Source organism: Chiloscyllium plagiosum, unplaced genomic scaffold (assembly GCF_037043375.1).
Source record: "Chiloscyllium plagiosum isolate Xiang-an unplaced genomic scaffold, Cpla_swu_hap1 HiC_scaffold_26, whole genome shotgun sequence".
Lineage (NCBI taxonomy): Eukaryota > Metazoa > Chordata > Chondrichthyes > Orectolobiformes > Hemiscylliidae > Chiloscyllium > Chiloscyllium plagiosum.
The window spans coordinates 48,862,312-48,877,547 of record NW_028270164.1 but is presented as its reverse complement, the minus strand read 5'-3'; the positions used below and the strand labels follow the sequence as shown (position 1 = coordinate 48,877,547).

The window sequence follows — 15,236 nt, the reverse complement described above, 5'->3', positions numbered from 1 at the left end:
CGCGTGTATGCTTGCATAAACTGAAATGCTTCAAGAAGGTAACTACTGAGAATGGTCACTAAGAGTTAGCCTTGCCAAAGTCACCTCCATCTTGTGAACACATTTTAAAATAAATGACCGTGGAAGTACAGGTATTGTTGTAAAAAAAAAATACCCACCTGGTTCACCACAGTCATTCACAACAATTGTAGCACAGGAAGATGCTATTTGGCCCATCATGTCCATGAAAGAATGAAGTCAGCCATTTTTAATGGGTTTGGCCTGTAGATGTGGCTGGAGCCACAGTAATATGGCATTCAGCTGCTTTCTGAAATGGCTTAATAAAAGAACTGCGCTGGATTGGAAACAGCTGTTTACTGCCACTATTGTGAATGTCGTTTAGGCTGGGCGACAAGAGGCCCATGAACATGTCAGCCGGATTATGGTGTTCAAATCCTGGAGTGGAGCAGGAGCTTAAATACTGCCCATTAGCCACAATGTCAATGTGATGTACAGAAAGTGTCGAGTGTATTACTGACAGATCTACAGTGGTATTATTCACAAGAGTTCCAGATTTCATGCAGTCAAGCAGTTTGTAGAAGAGCACTTCATCAATAGTGACAAATATCTGGTTCTTGGAAAATAATTCATCTAAAGTTCATCCTCCACAGGAAAGTAAACAAACTCCTCTCTGACAGACTGCAGATTGTTAGTCTACAGATGTAAGATTTCAACAATTCCACACCATCATCCACCTGTTGGTGTTAATTATATGCCAACAGTGCATATTTTTCTAAAAAATAAATTGCATTAATCAGACTCTTCCCTTCTCTATCAAATATACCAAACCATGCATTGTATAAGGAAAAGACTTTTCTGAAATCAACACACTTTTTTTTTTGTTTTGTTCAGAATTAATAGAATCGTAGGTTGGTCATAGTACGGAAGGAGCTATTACGCCTATGTGTCTATCCTGGACCTGACAAGTACCACTGGCCCTCTGTTATTCGGTGGCACTACAAATTTCTCCTTGAGCAATGAAGATATAATCATGGCTTTGAAAGGAGAATTGGGCCTGTCTCCACCTCATTCACAGGCAGTTTATTTCAGATTCTAACCACTCCCTACCTGAAAATGTTCCTCTCCCTTTGCTGCTTTTGTGAACCACTTTGAATTTGCCGACTCCAAGAGGAAATGATTCTCCCTGTGTAGAATGTAGCACAGTACAGGCCCTTCGGCCTTCAATGTTGTGCCGACCTTTTATCCTATTCTAAGATCTGACTAACCTACATACCCTTCATTGTACTATCTTCCAGGTGCCTGTCCCAGAGTCCCTAAATGTATCTGACTGTACTACCACTAGCTCTTCACAACTTTGAAAACCTCAATCAAGTCTCCTCTTTGCCTTTTTCTTTAATGTTCCAATTGAAACTGGAGGGGCCTGCACTATCTCTGGTCACATTACTCCTCCAGTGTCTCCTGTCCTTTCGAAAGAATGGTGTCCAGAACTGGATGCATTGGAACAATTCAGATCATTCATATATAGTCGTTAAGCAATGTGCATTCCCTAGCGCCTGTTTATGGGACCTCACTTGTATTCCTTCCCTCCAGTGTGACGAGTAAGCAGTCATTCCTGTCAAACTACCAATTTCCTGTTCATGCTGTTGTCAGCCCTTCTATTCCTAGTGTTTTAATTTTGCTGGTAAGCCTGTTATGTGGCATTTTTTTTTAAAAAAGCCTTTTGTACACTGCAATTACCCTCACCAACCCTTTCTGTTATGTCATCAAGAAACTCATTTCAAACTTAATTGCCTTTAGCATATCCTATGTTTGCTTTCTGCAATTAATCCACTCTGGTTGAAGAGATTACATGACTTGACCCACATTGTCATGTTTAAAAGCTTGCCAACCACTGAAGTTAAACTGACTCACCTGTAGTTGCTAGGTTTACCTTTACACCTTTTTTTTTGTATGAAGGTGTAACATTTGCTATTCTCCAGTCTTCTGGCACTGCCCATTTCAACAGAAGATTGGAAAATTTATGGCTATTGCCTCTGCAATTTCCACCTTTATTTCCCTCTGTATCCTTGGATGCATCAATCCAGTCCTGGCCTGGTGGCTAATCAACTCTGTGTACAGAGATGGAAATGTGTTGCTGGAGAAGCGCAGCAGGTCAGGCAGCATCTAGGGAACAGGAGAATCGACGTTTCGGGCATTAGCCCTTCTTCAGGAATGAGATTCCTGAAGAAGGGCTAATGCCCGAAACGTCGATTCTCCTGTTCCCTAGATGCTGCCTGACCTGCTGCGCTTCTCCAGCAACACATTTCCATCTCTGATCTCCAGCATCTGCAGACCTCATTTTCTCTTCAACTCTGTGTACAGCCAGTCTCCCTATCCAGTATATCCATTACCTTGCTTTTCCCTAAGACTTTGCAAGTTTCTTCTTCCTTTGTGAGAACAGATGCAAAGTACTCATTTAAAACCTCAGCCCAGGCCTCCTGTTTTACTATGTAAATCCCCTTTCACGTCTCTAATGGGCTTCACTTTCCTTACTATCATCTGTGACTAGAGATTTAACTAGGCCAGCAGCTATTGGCTGCAAGAGCAGACCTGAGGTGAATAACTCCCCTTCTGAATTCCAAAATTCATCTTCTGCAAGGCACAAGTAAGGAGTGTAATGGATGAGTTTAGCTCCAACAATCCTTGAGACATTTAACATCATCCAGGACAAAACAGCCCAATCCATTGGTGTCTGGTCCACTAAACTAGACATTCACTCTCTCTGTCACCAGTGCCTGCCATCTTCAAGATGCACTGCAGCCACTCATCACCTCCCTCTTGACAAGACCAACCCTTCAAAGCTGGGTTGAGGCATCAGATGCACAGATGCCTCCCTACTGACAAGTTGACGTTCAAGTTGCACATCATCCACTCTTGGAATTGTACAGCCATATAGTCGTCATCCTTGAGTCAAAGTGCAGATACTCCCTTCCTGATAACACTGTAATGTGACTACACCGTGTGGATCACAGTGGCTCATTATCATCTTTTTTGATGCAAATTATAGGTGGGTGTTAAATGCCTGACTCCAGTTAATGATTGATGAAGAAAGGTTGGCAACCACCTGGTCTGCCTCAAATGATGCCAGGTGATCTTTCACACCCGCCCGAAGCTTTGGCTTAACAGCTCATTGGGGAGGTCCCTACCCTCCTCTGTGTAGTACTCCCTCAGACTGCTCCGTGACACAGCCTAGCCACTACCACTCACCTGTTAGTTTGGTTTTCATTCCGTAATCGGAGCCTGTGCAGAATTTAGTGAAAATGTAAAAGGTTTTTTTTTCCCTGATAAGTTGGGCAGCGAGAGGGGAAATGATTACAAGTTTCTTGCCTAAGGATGGCTCCGTTTGGAGAGCCGAGTTTGACTTGGCAACCGGGGAAAAGGTTAAAAACTTGGAAGTCTGATTTTCTTTTTTCTGAAAAAGAAGTTGTATAAATATAAGCTCCAGTTAAAATGAGCCAAGAATAACCCCAGCTGCAGCCATGCACACTGGTCTGCTCTATTCACACTGGTTATTTTTTCAAAGCTTTCAAACTCCCCTCCAGGAGATATTGACTTGTGCTGTGGCATATTTCCATTGACACCACCACACCTCAATATTGAGCCTTCCAGGATTGTTCAGCACATTTAATCTTAGACAGCGATTCTCACAGAGATACCTTAGCCAAGCTTAACTGTTCATCCTTTTCCTTCCCTGCCCAACTTGAGTCCCCATCTGCTCTGAGTGAGTATTAACCAGCGTTGGCGAGGCCAAAATTTCTTGTCCTTTCTCAGTAGTCTTTCTTTTGGAAGCAGTGATGTGAAGGTTTGCTCACTTGCTTCCTGGCTTGAAAAGCTTACCCTACGGAGGGGGATATTAGGTCTGTATTCTCTATTGCTTGAGAATGAGAGGACAGCACGTTTGTTCAGTGGTTAGCACTGCTGCCTCACAGTGTCAGGGACCCGGGTTCAAGTCCCACCTCGGGTGACTGTCGGTCTGTGTGGGGTTTGCACGTTGTCCCAGTGTCTGCATGGGTTTTCTCCGGGTGCTCCGGTTTCCTCCCACCAAAGGTGTGCAGGTTAGGTGGAGTGGCCATGTTAAATTGCCCAAAGTGTTCAGGGGTGTGCAGGCTAGGTGGTTTAGCCATGGGAAATGCTGGGTTAGGGGGATAGAGTGAGGATCTGGATGGTTGGAGGGTCACTGTGGGTTCGATGGACTGAATGGCCTGCTCCCTCACTGTAGGGATTCTATGTTTCCATGTGATCTTGTCAAAGACTTGATAGGGTGGATGCTAAAAGATTGATTCCCCTCAAGAACAAAGACGCACATTCACACGATAAGATGGCAATCATTACGGACAGAACTGGGGAGAAGTATCCATCACTCAGAGGGGGTTTGCATCTTTTTTTGCCATTCCCTACACCAGAGAATTGTTAAAAAGATTTAAGGTGGGGGTACATTTTTTTGGTCTCTCAGGATTTTGGGACTGAGTGGGATGTGAAGCCACTCAATCATAATGAAATGCTTGAGATTATGCTCCCACTTCTTGTGTCGCCATGATACTAAATAAACATCTTCTGCTTTTGCTAATGGTGGGCTTGGAGGCAGCTGGGGTGATGTCTAAGCTGAACCCCCCCTTGCCCCTGTGGGGGAGAGAGGGGAACATCTATTCAGGAAAACATTGCACAAGCTAAAAAGCAGAAGCTGCTCGAAATACTCCACAGTGCTCTGATGTACACCAACCTGCATGAGGTCACCTGCCTGAACTGCTCGCTTTGTTCCCCTTTCCAGAGGCTGCTTGCCCTGCTGAATATTTCAGTGTTTTCTGTTTCAGATTTCCAGCACCCGCAATGTTTTGCTTTTGGATAAGTAGATGGGGGTTGAGGTGAAACTGCAACAGCTGAAAGGCTTCAGTTATTCGAGCCCACAGCTCCAAACAACGTACCAGAATTTAGCCTCCAGTGTTTGCTTTTTCTTGTTCAAAAGTCACCTACTGTTGACATAAATAGTTTTGAGAAAACTTTTGCCTGTCTAGACATCCATTGCTATTTGCAAAAGTCAGTTGCTAAGTCAGCCTGTTAAAAGTGTGATGACTTCTGGATTTGTTCCTCATCTGAAGACATTGGTTTGTGCTGTGACCTACAGGTAATAGCAGTCTACCACTCTCTACTTGTGAGCTCTGTCTAGTCAGATGGACAACTCAATGGGAATTGAAGGTGGCATTCTGTAAGCGTCAAATGATTTATTTTCAGAGAAGCGTGGAAACATGGGCAGATTTCTCTCTACCCACTGCCTGTGCTGGTCGTGTTGGTCGATGTGATCGCGTGTCAAGCCAGACGGGAAATGCTGTAAGTGTCAGTAAGTTTAGTTTTTTTTTAAGATTAGATTCCCTACAGTGTGGAAACAGGCCCTTCGGCCCAACGAGTCCACACTGACCCTCCGAAGAGTAACCCACCCAGACCCATTTCCTTCTGACCAATATACCTAACACGATGAGCAATTTAACATGGCTGATTCACCTAAACCAGAGGAAACCAGAGCACCTGGAGAAAACCCACGCAGACACCAGGAGAATGTACAAACTCCACACAGTCACCTGAGGCTGGAATCAAACTTTGGACCCTGGTGCTGTGAGGCAGCAGTGCTAACCACTGAGCTACCTTGCCGCCCTGTTTTTTTACTTATGTTTACCAGGTGATAGACTGCTGGCTAAAGGGAGAAATTAGAGGTTATCCACTTTGTTTGGGGAAATTGAAAAGCATCTGTCAAAATGGTGACAGGCGAGAACATTTGACGTTCAGAGGGGCATAGTTGTTCTTGTAGAAAAGCCTCTCAATTAGCATGCAGGTATAATGAGCACTTAGGTGGGTAAATGGCATATTGGCCTTCATTACTGATATGTTGGAATACAACAGTAAGGGGATCTCATCATAGCTGTATCAAGGCATTGTGAAAAGGTCTCTACCCCAAAGAGCTATGGCTGCTCAGTCTTTGAGCCTTTTCGAGTAAGAGGTTGGTCAATATTTGAATGTGGAATTGGAAGGTGAGGTAGAAGATAAGCTGTGGTCCAATGGATGACTGAGCAGGTTCAAGAAGGCAAATGGCCTACTCCCGTTCCGGTTTTGGATTTGTGTCATTTGGGAAGCCTTGAAGTGAAAGCTTTTCTACATTTTGGAAAGGTGTGTTGTCTCCTTTTGTGAAAGTTCAGGGCAGAACGTGAGAGGACCTACATCCTCACCAGTTCGATCTCGCTGGCCCATGTTTGGTGAGCAGTCTCTGGCTCAGTGACTGTCGCCCTGGCGTGGGTTTCCTCCGGGTGCTCTGGTTTCCTCCCACAGTCCAAAGATGTGCAGGTCTGGTGAATTGGCCATGCTAAATTGCCCGTAGTATACAGGGATGTGTAGATTAGGTGCATTATTCAGAGGTAAATGTAAAGTTATAGGATAGGGGAATGGGTTTGGGTGGGATGCTCTTCAGAGGTTCGGATTGGACTTGTTGGGCTGAAGGACCCGTTTCCGGACTGTCGGGGTTCTATGATTCATCTGGCAGTAAATGGCCCAGTTTGTCATGATATTCTGCCAGCCTGGTTTTGGGGTACAGCCCAATTCCTAAACAATAAGCTGTCGAATTTCAAGGGAGGATGCTGTTGGGAATCCCCATTGCTAGTCAGATTTCATCTTCAACTTTAATCTATGGGACTTGGGCATCGCTGGTGGAACTTGGCCAACACTTATTGTCCACCCTTATATGCCTTCCAGAAGGCGGTAGTGAGTCATCTACTTGTACCGCAGTTATACGCCCACAATACTTTCAGGGAATTCCAGGGAAGGGCGCAGATGAGATTTACAGGGTTGGTGGGTTTGAGCTATAGGGAGATGCTGATTAGGTTGGGACTGTTATCCCTGCAGTGTTGGGGGCTGAGTGAGCTTTATAGAGATTTTTAAAATCATGAGGGGTATGGATAGAGTAAATAGACAAGGTCTTTTCCCTGGGGTGAGGGAGTCCAAAACATGATGGCATAGGTTTAGGGTGAGAGGGGAAAGATTTAAAAGGGACCTAAAGGCAACTTTTTCATGTAGAAGGTGGTGCATGTATGGAATGTGATGCCAGAGCAAGTGGTGGAGGCTGGTACAATTACAACATTTAAAAGGAATCAGATGGGTACATAAGTAGGAAGGGTTTCAAGGGATAGGGGCCAAATGCTGGCAAATGGGATGCGATTAGTTTCTGATATCTGGTTGGCATAAATGAGCTGGATGGAAGAGTCTGTTTCCATGCTGTACGTCTCTGACACTATGATTTTTGACTCCGTGTCAGTGGGGGAAGAGCGATCTATTTCCAAGTCAGGATGGTGACCGGCTTGGAGAGGAACTTGCGTGTGGTGCTGTTGCCATGTATAGGCTGCCCATGTGAAGGTCACAGATTTGGAAGCTACTGTCTAGGAAGCTTGGTGAGTTGTTGTAGATAATGTGCTGTTGAAGCTTATTACATTGGTGAGCCTTTAGCTTCTGGCATGTGTGAGCCATGCTTCTCAGTGCTTGATACAAGGGAATGAACAACAAAAGTTTTCTCTGCCAAACGAAAGTATCTATCACAAGGCGGAGATTAGGAAAATACTGAATGCAGAAGCTATTTTTCAGTGAGGAATCTGTTCCCGCTTTGGAGGGAAATATGCCGATGTCATGATACAAAGCAGATTGTCAATAATGTCAGTCCTCACTGTGTGCACAGAAGCTTTACAGTTTTTGGAGAGTTTTTCTGAGAGAGGCCAACTTGACCTTTTGTGATATCTCTCTCCGTTTTTGTGTGATTTACTTCCTCCTCAAATCAAAAATGCTCTTTTCACTTTTTCTCCCAGGGTCGGGGCACAATTTTAAACATCTCTCATCCATTGTGATGGCATTCCTGAGCTCCCTTCTGATTACAGGTTTAAAAGCCCATGCTGTGGTGTGAAATTTAGGCAGGTTTTAATGGAATCAATCCACCGCAAGAGGTCTCAAAATGTCATTCAGAAAGTCTGGCATTTCCTAAAACCATTGCTTGCTCTTAAGGTGATAGACAAAACTCACCTATCTTAACATTCACAAATAGTCTGATCTCTACCTCATCCCAATCGAGGTTTAATGATCAGAACAGCAAAACTGGGTCAATGAGTGCTAAAGTGTGTGTCCAGCCTAAAATGCAGGAAAATGGTTACGATTTAAATCAAGTGAGATGAGATGCTAATGTAGGAAACATAGTCTGTTTATTAATTTGTGTAATTTGCACTGGTTGTGGTAACTGAGTCTGACTCTATCTGCTATTTGGTTGTACTTCATTAAGAAACTACATAATTTTCCTGAAATGAGGAATCTTATCTAATCTTATCTGTGCTGGCTTCATCTGGTCAAATGCTTGTTTATGTTGTACTGTGCTGTAGGTAGTTGAGAAATGGTGCTGCTACCAATTCTCCTTTCTCTTCTTTTTCAAATAAATTTGAAACAGCCCCTGTGGAACACTAACAAAACTCAAGAGGTCATTTTACAATCCACTTTTCTTGATTTCAAAAAGTCTCTCTGAGCATAGAATCCCTACTGTGTAGAAACAGGCCATTTGGCCCAACAAGCCCACACTGACTCTCCGAAGAGTAACCCACCCAGACCCATTCTCCTACCCTATTACTCTACATTTATCCCCAACTAATGCACCAAACCTACACATCTTTGAGCACAATTTAACATGGTCAATTCACCTGACCTGCACATCTTTGGATTGTGGGAAGAAACTGGAGCACCCAAAAGAAACCCACGCAGACACAGGGAGAATGTGCAAACTCCTCACAGACAGTCACAGACAGTCATTCCGAGGCTGGAATCGAGCCAGGTCCCTGGCGCTATGCGGCAGTAGTGTTAACCACTGAGCCACCATGCCACAGGTCAATGCTATTATCTCACACCACTTGGAACGGGTGAGACTTGAACCCAGGCTTCCTGGCTCAGAGTCAGGAACACTACCTATGCACCACCACAACCCTGTTTTTCAGGCAGGCATCCTCACCAGCATGTGCTCACCAGATCCCATACATTGTAACTGTTTTTAATCAATATGTTCAGATACAATATGACACAGCTCTGGAGCAAGTGGGACTTGAACCTGGGGCCTCCTTGATCAGAGGCAGGGTCACTACCATTGTCACAAGTGCCTGAAAAACCCTCTTCCCAATCTGAGCCGATGTAATTATCAGGGATAGAGGATACACCTTTGATGAGTCTTGGTAAGCTGAGGCATTTGTCTTGCGCAACAAGCGGGAGTTTATTGGATGATGGCAATCGATGCAAATGCTTATTTGCGCGTAATCATTTAAGGCTACAGAAGCCAGAGATAGGTATTTGTGACCTTGTCAGGATCTTGTGCAAAGTGGTCTGACTCTTTACCCAGAGGCTGCGTAACGTCCTCAGATTAGGCAGAGCTTGATGCAAATTTGGCATGAACTCTGTCAGAACCATTACCTTTATAGAATAGATCAGTCTACCTCCAAAGAGATTCAAGCAGCACAGATGTAAGTGGTGTAGGTATCTATTCCAGTTGACAGAGGATGCTATTGCTACTTCCCAGGTGAATGTGATTGTATAATTAGCCATTGGGCTGTATGGGAATCCTTCTGAATGTGAAATGTTTATACTGCTGAACTCCAGAAATGGATGTGTACATTTCCTCTGTGGAGCTTTCTCACTGCATGTGCATGCACAATCACACACTCTTGTACAATGCATGAGGGACAGTATAATATACCCAACTTTCTTCCGTAACTTTAAGCCACGTGTAACACTACAGGTCCTCTGGTTGGGATTATTTTTGACTGACCTAGAGTTGCACTGGGATTTTCTTGGTCTGTGTGTCGCAGCGAGACACCACTTGGTATCTGATATGAATCTTGTATTTAAAGCGTGAGATTTTCTAATTTTATAGCATCCTTTGCTTTTCCCAGTAAACCTGCCATGGCCAATCATGTGGCACTGTTGTGATCCATGTAGATTTGAGGTTTGAACTCCATTAGAAACAAAGACTTGCACTTAGCACCTTTCCAAACATCAGACATCTCGAAGTGCACTACAGCCAATGAAACACTTTTTGAAGTGTAGACTAGGAAATGGAAGAGTCAAATTTGTGCAAAGTAAACTCCCACAAATAGCAATGAGATAATAAACGGGAAAGTTGTGTTTTTGATGGAGAGATAAATATTGGCCAGGACAATTGGGAGGATGCTCCTGATCTTTGATTTAATTTATTATTGTCATGTGAACCGAGATATGTTGAAAAGTATTGTTTTGCAGGCTATCCAGCCAAATCGCACCTTACACAAATACAATAGGGTAATAGAACAAAGTGCAGAATATAGTTTTACAGCTACGGAGAAGGTGCAGAGAAAGATCAAGTCTAATATGAGAGGTCAGTTCATAAGTTCCCGACTCAGGCGACTAACTGTGTGGAGTTTGCACATTCTCCCCGTGTCTGCGTGGTTTCCTCCGGGTGCTCCAGTTTCCTTCCACAGTCCAAAGATGTGCAGGTCAGGTGAATTGGCTATGCTAAATTGCCCGTAGTGTTAGGTAAAGGGGTAAATGTAGGGGAATGGGTGGGTTGCGCTTCGGCGGGTCGGTGTGGACTTGTTGGGCCGAAGGGCCTGTTTCCACACTGTAATGTAATCTAATCTAAAGTCTGCTAATAGCTGCAAAGAAGCTAATCCTGAATCCATTGGTATATGTTTTCAAACTTCTGTATCTTCTGCCTGATGGGAGAGAGTATAATGGGCTACGAAGGATCTTTGATTATTTTGGCTTCTTTCCTGAAGCAGTGGGAAATATCGCTGGTCAGTGAAAGGAAGGTTTGGTTTTTATGACTGACAGGGCTGCGATGCATCTGGATGGGTTGCTTTCTATGGTGCATCTATAAAAGTTGGTAAAAGTCAATGCTGTGAATGCTGTATTTCCTTATCCTCCTAAGGAAGTTGTTTGAGCACCTCTGGCAGAGCAGCAGTCCTCCAGCTGTGTGCTGGGAGTGTCAGTACACCTGACCTCTGGGCTCCAGCCCATGGAGTGGAATGTGAGGCTTCAGTACATGGGGGGGTCCGCTGACCAAAGAAGGAGTGATCTAGGTGATGGTGGACTTTAGGAGAGACCTGAAGGAGCTGTGGAAAATGAGCACTATGACCTGTGAAAGAATACAGCAGCTATGTGAGGAGAATGCCAAGGCCATACAGATCTCCTGTTAGACCGCTGTTTGTTATCTATTTAGAGAAACTGAGATGGATTACAATATTTTGTTTGGGTAGGTGGTATGGGGGCAGGGAACTGGAGGAAAGAGAGATTATATTTATAAACCATTAGGTCACCCCCAACCAATGTAGAGCAGCCTTTAAGTTCACAAGCTGACATTTTATAACTGAATGTCTATTCTGGCAGTCAAATATACACACGCAACATTCCCAATGAACGCGTGGAGCTTGACCCCAACACTGCAACTGGTGACCCCTTGGAAGATTCCATGTTCTCCGGATCCAAGGGGGTGAAACAAGGAGGCAGATTAATCGCTCCCTGGTTAGTTTTTCCTCCAACGTTAACTTCAAATAGGTTTGCAACAATACCGCAATCTCCCAATCCTTTGGCTTCCTGCTGTTTTTCAATGTTTCTGCTTTCAAAGCTGGCCCGTTGGAAAATCTTGACCTGTTTGGTGTTGGATGCTCCTCTCTTTTTGGTTCTGCCTCTATTCTGCTGAATGATTCAGCGAACACCTCACAGTCCTGGGGCACTGGGGGAGGACCTTCCCGTCAGGAGCCATTGATCCCGAGAGAAGCTCCCGCCGATGGGATTGTTCAGCTCTGCAAAGGTGTGATCTGCACATGAGCGTGATGCATGGATTGCAATGTAACTTTGATACGTGTGTGAATACTTGGGCTCTTTTGGGGGAAAAAAAAAGGGTCATGATGCATGTCGACTGGAGTCCTCAAAATGTCTTGTGCTGTAAACAATTCCTGGTGGATCTATACGAGACTGCACCTAAACAAAGGGCAGTGGAGTTGTCGTTCCCAGGGAATGCTCCTATCAGAGCTGGCAGTGTTGGGTTGCACTGCAGTTCGCTCATGTTGACGTGAGTCGTTTGCAAAGATTAGTTTTATGATATGGCAATGGTTTATTGGCTTTGTAACACCTTGCTACCTCATTCCATCTTAGCCTGCCTAACTTTAGATTGGAGATTGCCCAGTTGGAAGAGGTGGATTTGGACTGCTTGTCTACAGGCTGTTGGCTGATATACAAATGCCAGTGAGTCAGGTAGACTTTTGTACAAATGAGTTTAGTTTGATAGCTAAGCAAATTTCACATTATTGCTCTTATCAAGAGGAGTTGAACGTGTTGCCAATATTACATTTTCAGAGCAATGTCAGGCCAGTTGTATAATTATCTACATCTTAGCAACAACCTCCAGAGGATCGTAAAATGATCTGTTGCAAGATTCTTCTGAGTTGCACCTCTTTTGCCCTCTTTTTTTTTTTGTTTCTCTCTCCTCTCTATCTTACCTCTCCTCCACCACCTCCTCCCACTCTGTCCCCTCTCTTCCCTCCGACCTCCTCTTGCTGCCCTTTTCTCTCCCCCTCTCACTCGCTCTTTCTCCTCACCCACCCTCCCTCTTGTGCTGTCCCTGGTCCCTCGCAGGCAGATTAGCTGCCTGTCAGTTCAGAGCAGCTTTGTTGTTCTGGAGAGCATCCAGTTGAGACTATCCAAATAGTCTGGAGCCAGAGAATCTTTCCCGTGGTGCTGGTTGACTTTGTTACTCGTCTCGGACAGTGAAAGGACGTTGTTCAGTACCCCTCTCTGACGTTGCAGTATCTAACTGCACTCGATTTTGTTATATTTTACATCATACAATTCTGTCAGTGAAAAAATGGAAGACTTGTACAATATGTTGAGTGACCCATGAAAAGTTCTTGCCTGGTGTGACAGTAATCGCAATGGTCATTGCTGCTAATGCTGTAACACAGCTATCACGATGAATATGGAGCATATTAACTATGATATCACATAATTGGGGAGGATTACTGGGCAATATCTGATATTCTGTTTGTTGTAACACTTGAATATAGGGGGTGATTAAACCCCACTTTGTTCCTGACCCTCTGGCTAAGATAGTATCTCTGTTGCCTTGTCCATATAACCTCTTCATCTCTGTGTGCTGTCTCAACGCTCTGAAAATGCCACATTCCTCCCACTCTAGCCGCTACCATATCCTTTATTGGATCCATCTTGCCTTCAGTCTGGGCCCTAATTTTTCCAGGCCTTTCACCCTGATCCTCATCAATACTTTTCCTTTCCCCAGTCAAGTACTTAATCTCCTGTCCCATAGTGTGCTGATTTGATGCAGTGCCCAGTTTTTGTTTCTGATAGTACTGTAATGCTATAGGTCACGTTACTATGTTCTCGGTGCTATGTGAATGCACATTTCCTACCCAGCTTTGCAGAAGCAACACTGTAGGGAGGCTGCTAAGACCCAGATTTTTCTGTCAAGCTTGAGAAGGGGTTTGCTCGTCCAGATGAATCTCCGAAGTGGGAACGCCTGCTTATTTTTTCTCTTCCCCCTCTTATCTGAAGGAGTATTGAGACCCAGTTATTGTGTCTCAAAACTCTTGATGTTGTTTTCTCCGTCAATCTTTGATCTGGAGTAGACAGAACATCTGTCTGGTCAGTATTGTATATTAGTCATAGACAGGAGGCTGGAAGAGCACAGCAAGAGGCAGTTTGAGCACAGCAAGATCCCATGGACATCAAATGAGAAAAGTGGCTAAGTAATTTATGTTGGTCAAGCATTGGTAGGGGGTGTCAACTGAGCTGATCTATCCAGTCTGAGTAAACCGGACCTTTGACCTTCTAGGCAGGGTGATGCCATGGTGAATTGCTCATTGTAGTTTGATGAAGCAATTGTTTTGCTGCTTCCACAGTGTTCATTCGGTGGGGAGTAGGGGTGACAGGTGGCAGGATTGTATTATCTGTGCTGTCAGCCATTGTGAAACAGAAGATTATGTGGATCCCAACCAGCATGGAGGCAGGTGCTTTCTAATCCCAGTAGAGTTTGATGTGGGTACAATCAAGCACACTTTATCCAGCATTGATAGAAAACTCTCAATTGTGCATTTCTTCATCAACTTTCATGCTCTCTGCACAGCCTATGTGCAATAGTGTTGCCATGTGGGAACCACTCTTTGGAAAGGAATCTTTAACATTTCACTGGGGAGATTGGTTTTGGTCTAATCTGGAAAAGGTGCCTTGGACAAAACACTCATGGGAGTCAGCCTAGATTTTGTGCTCCAGTCTTTGGATTGGAACTTGAACTCTCAACTTGTTGACTCCTCACAGCTGTTACTCAAAACCAGTGCTTGAAGACTAATCCCATTAGATTTCAGGAGTGTGGGCCTAATACTTTAACGCTGGACAGTACTGTATCCTGTACCAACTTCAGAAGGATCAGTATTGCAATGGTATTGACCGTTCCACTTTCTGCTGTACTTTACATCTGATGTAGTTCTTTAAAAGTACGGAAATAGACAAAATTTATAAGCATCATATGCCAAATAATCAGAGGCAAATTTGTTTGTAGTTTTAAACAAAGAAAGCACGCTTAACACTTTCAGCATGAAAATTCCCGTTTGTCCTACCAGGCTTAAACCAATCACATTTTATTTTGTTTTGGTTCTCCGGTCCTCCATTCATCACACATCCCCTCTTAGCTCAGGCACGATGTCAAGTGCATTTGTGTTTTTACTTGTTCTTCAAGAAAGAATGGACTCCATTTATATAGTGCCTTCCTTGACCTTTTAGCATCCGAAAGTGTTTTCCAGCCAATGAAATAGTTGTTGAATAGTATCCCACTCGAGACACATGAGAAACATGGCAGCTCATGTGCTGCAGGAGATCCCATAGACAACACTGTGACAATGAGCAGATAATCTGTTTATGGACACTTAGCAATGTACAAAACACTTTTTTTTAAATGACTGCAGGATTTTAACCCTTGACCTGGACAAGACTTCAAGTTATGACTCATAGAATCATAAAATCCATTAGTGTGGAAGCAGGTCATTCTGTCTATCCAGTCCATGCCGACCCTCCAAAGAGCATCCTGCCCAGAGCCCCCCCCCCGCGACCCTCTCACTATCCCTGCATTTCCTATGGCCAGGCCCCCTAGCCTGCACATC

At 44.2% G+C, this 15,236-nt stretch overlaps 1 protein-coding gene across 9 annotated transcripts in view; it reads left to right on the top strand.

Annotated features, from left to right (window-relative positions):
- The window catches only part of LOC122563303 (transcriptional enhancer factor TEF-5-like), a 252,424-nt gene that overhangs the window by 75,145 nt on the left and 162,043 nt on the right, over positions 1 to 15,236 (top strand). The window contains exon 1 of one of the 9 annotated variants that reach the window (XM_087973690.1): positions 11,861 to 11,878. The exons of the other annotated variants lie outside the window; for them this stretch is intronic. The gene's annotated coding sequence lies outside the window, so the exon portion shown is untranslated. Of the gene's footprint in view, positions 1 to 11,860; positions 11,879 to 15,236 lie in introns of those variants that run through there. 9 annotated transcript variants of the gene reach the window in all.